The 4,231-nt window shown below is 39.8% G+C and overlaps 1 protein-coding gene across 1 annotated transcript in view; it reads left to right on the forward strand.

The window, feature by feature from the left end:
* The window catches only part of SRGN (serglycin), a 10,889-nt gene that overhangs the window by 967 nt on the left and 5,691 nt on the right, over positions 1-4,231 (forward strand). The gene's annotated exons all lie outside the window — the stretch shown is intronic.

Consider the following 4,231-nt stretch of genomic DNA (forward strand, 5'->3'; position numbering starts at 1 on the left):
AGAGAGAGAGAGACACAGAGAGAGAGAGAGAGAGAGAGAGATAGCTTTTTTTCCCCTTTACTTTGGTTCTTAGTGAACATTCACCTTTGGTTAGGTATAATAAGTACAATCTCTTTCAGTTAGAGTTTAAAAAGAGAAGCTAAAAAATTTTGTCATGTGTTCTCTGTTGCTCAGAGAAACATTGTACTGGGAAATATTTTAAGTTTCTTGATCATTTAGAATTCTTTATTCAGACAGAAACAACTTAAAACTTTTCATGACTAAGAAGATGAAAATGATCGGTTTCTCAGAAAAATGCAATTTCTTTTCCTTTAGTAAATAAAGGAACCATGTCTAAGTAAGGAAGAAGACCATGGGCAGCCAAATGAACGGCAGAATTTATAGCAGAAAAATATCCTGTAGGCCCAAATCATAAAGAAAATGTTGAGTCACAGTGATCCTCAATTTGTTCCTATGAAGCAACATGTTCTTATTTCTACTTGTCACGTTCTTATTTCCCATGGAAATGAAATCTTACAGGTGATCTCAGATACATCCATTACAATATATTGTAAATACTAGAAGTTTTTAAGATTATTTTCTTCATGTTAATACTGAAGGAAAAACAACGAGCAATGCTTGTGAGTCCTGGTGTGGTGCTATAGGATAAGCACTGAACTGCAAGATCGGTTTGTACCACAAGGTCAGTGGTTCAAACTCACCAACAGCTCCTCGGAAACCCTATACAGGGTTGCTATGAGTTAGTACCGACTCAACAACATTTAACAACAGCAACAAATGTTGGTAAAGTGTTTCCATGAATCTATTTCTTTTCTTTAAAAGTATAATGAAGCTTGTGAGAGCTGGAATTTCTATAGCCTTTACTGTATAAAACAATGTTGCTTGTCAGGAACAGGCTTCTTGTGGGTGTTTTAGGAAAAATCTTCAGCTTGATGAAGTAATTCCCTAATAACGATGTCCTCTGATGAGTCTGAGATAGTGAAATCCATGATTTCAGCAAACAGTTGAGTGACCAGTTGGTGCTGGGAACACCCCAACCAGAGCTAGAAGAGATATCTTAAAAATATCCCCAAAGTGCCATTTTCCCCATTTAGATTCCATAGGTAAAATGGAACTCAAAACAAAATGTTCCTTTTGTAGTATGTACTCATTGGAAAGAAGGAAAAAGGAGAAAAGAAGAAGAAGAAGAAAACCGAAACAATATAAAAGTAGATAAAATACCAGACTACCAGGGTCAGTCCAAAAGTATTGCTACTCAGATTCCAGTTCTTACATGCACAGTTTATTCCAAACAAAGTATGTTTAAACATGTCTCTCTAGTCAGTGGAGGGCTGCAGTCAGACTGTCTCCGTTAAGTTCATGTGGGAGTCTCCTTAGGGTGCCTTCCAAACAAGGGGGGCATCTGCTGGGTGAGTTCCATTCAAGGCACAAAGGTCACCTCAGAAGATTATGGTGGTTATGTGTTGAGATTCCAAAGGGGTCATCTTGGTAGACTTTCTTGATGGACATGAATATCACTTTATTAATCTCATCAGAATTTATGGTGAAGAAGTTTGAATAAAATTGAAAACGGCATGAGTGAGAAAAAGGATAGGAAAGTTGTATCAAGGAATATTTTGCCATTGTGACAATGCACCTGCTCCTTCTTAGAAGGTAATAAGGGCTGTCCTGTGAGAATTTTGTTGGAAAAATTACCTATCTACCCTACAGCCCTGGTCTTGCTTCTTCAGACTTCTATTTGCTCCCCAAACTCAAAGAACATTGAAAGGGACTGGATTTGAGTCCCTTGAGGATGCCAAACTGCTGTTGTTATAAATAAAAACTTGAGGAATTCTTTGAGGAAGGATGAGAGAGATGGGAACACCACCTCCAGAAGTGCTGATGTGGCGCTGCAGGTTAATGCACTGGACCCAAAGGTAGGTTTGAACCACAAGGTCGGTGGTTCAGGCTTACCAGCCACTCCTCAAAAACCCTGTATAGGCTTGCTATGAGTTGGATGTGACTTCGACAGCACTTAACAACAACAGTGACCTCTGAGTGTGTAAGGAGGTGGAAGGGAGGCAATGAGAGGAGAGATTCTGAACAAAAGTCATTCTTTCCCTGGAATCCACCACAAAAGTAACCAGCAGATTCGGTCAGTGGGCCTTTTAGGAAGGTGACATTTCTGTCTGTGAATATACTTACTCTTACTTCCTAACCTGGTATGATTCTGTAGGATACGTACTGGAACACAAGATTGCTTTGAACTGCAAGGTCAGGGGTTCAAACTCACCAGGTTGCTACGAGTCAGAACCGATTCAACATGCTTAACAACAGTATGATAATAATATTTATCTAAAGCAAGGTAGAGTCAAGATACTCCCACATCAAGGAACAACCCCACTTGTGAATTTTCACATTCTGCCAACATCCTTAAATAAAAATCTCAGGAATTTTAAAGCTTTAACCATGCTCTTTATTTTAGAATGCATTTAAAATCATCAACCCCAAATTTAGATACACTTTTTTTTTTTTAATTAAATGTTTTTATTTTGGATTGAGTGAAAGTTTACAGGGCACATCATCAGCTTCACATTCAACCATTCATATAGCTTGTTTCATTACATTGATTATTATCCCCTCCATATATCATCAATTAACAGTGTTTCTCTCTATCCTCTTTAGCTTTTTTTTTTTTTTTTGGGGGGGGGGTGGATGGGGAACTTGCCTTTTTGGAATTTACAGTCTCGGCTTTTAGGGAAGGTTTTTACATTTGTCTGTGGATATCCAGGGCTCATGTATGAGATTACTAACAAGCATTACTGAATAATCAGATGAGGGACAGTTTGCTATGTCTACTAGGTAGCTAAAGTCTGATCCTCAGAGCCTATGGTTTGGATGGTCAACAACGCTTGAGCCCACAGGGTCTTGACCTCCTGACCGGGTCTGCACGGTCTGCATCAGATTCCCCCTTATTTATTGTTTGTTTAAGGGACGCTGCCTGTCTTAGGCGGTCAGTGCAAATTCCTCAGTCTTACCCGTCATCGAATAGATACACTTTTGGGGTGGAGGTGTTGTATTCTCAATTTCTTTATAAATTTTAGAAGCTGAGATTCTGAACTCTGGGAGAATTTTGTATTTTATGAAAAAAACTTTTTGTTGTTGTTGTTGAAAATGCGCAAAATCTGTATATGCTATTGTTATACTAATGGAGATATAGATATGAGATTTGTTTTTTTCTGTTTGATTTTCTATCCAAGCAAAATTTTCTTTAGCTTGATTTTCAACGTATCAGTTAATGCAGAGGAGGTAGCACATAGACCTATGTTTTCCAAATTGTAGGCTGTGCCTACTGGACCCCTGAAATATGACACGTTCAAATTGAGACGTGTGTAAGTGCAAATATGCATGATTTCAAAAACTTAGTATGAAAAAAGGAAGGCAAATATTCCATCACTGTGGAGTTCATTCTGATTCATAGTGACCCTGTATAGGGTTTCTGAGGATTATCTGGTGAGTTTGAACTGCCACACTTGCAGTTCAAACCGACATTTCTGTCCAGTGCTTAATATTCCATTGTTGCTGTTGTTACTGTTAAGTAGTTTGCGACCCTGTAGGGGGTTTCCTAGGAGCGGCTGGTAACCTTGAACCGCCAACCTTGAGGTTCAAACCGATCTTGCAGTACAGCGCATTAACCCACAGCGCCACACTTGGAGTAATTGTTAAGTGCCGTTGAGTCAGATCCTACTCACAGCGACCCTATAGAGGGTTTCCGAAGAGCGACTGGTGAGCTTGAACTGCCGACCTTGCAGTTCAAACAGCTTTGCGGTCTGATGCATTAACCCACAGCACCACACCAGGACTCCAAATATTCCATTAGAAACTTTCATGTTGGTTATATGTTTAAATGACAGTATTTTGAATATATTGGTGTGTGTGTGTGTGTGTGTGTGTGTGTGTGCATATGTGGCGAGCGTCGTGGCTCTGTAGGATAAGCACTGGATTGGGAACTACAAAATAGATGGTTTGAGCCCACTGGCTGCTCCTCAGGAGAAAGATGAGGCTTTCTGCTCCTGCAAAGATCTAGTCTCAGAAACTATACAGGGTCGTTATGAGTCGGAACCAACTCAATGGCACTTACACCAACATGTATGTTGTTGTTGTTGTTAAGTGCCGTTGAGTTGGTTCCGACCCATAGCGACCCTGTACAGGGTTTCCGAGGGTGTAAATCTTTACGGGAGTAGAAAGCCTC

This window comes from Chrysochloris asiatica, unplaced genomic scaffold, assembly GCF_000296735.1.
Source record: "Chrysochloris asiatica unplaced genomic scaffold, ChrAsi1.0 scaffold00020, whole genome shotgun sequence".
Classification (NCBI taxonomy): Eukaryota; Metazoa; Chordata; class Mammalia; order Afrosoricida; family Chrysochloridae; genus Chrysochloris; species Chrysochloris asiatica.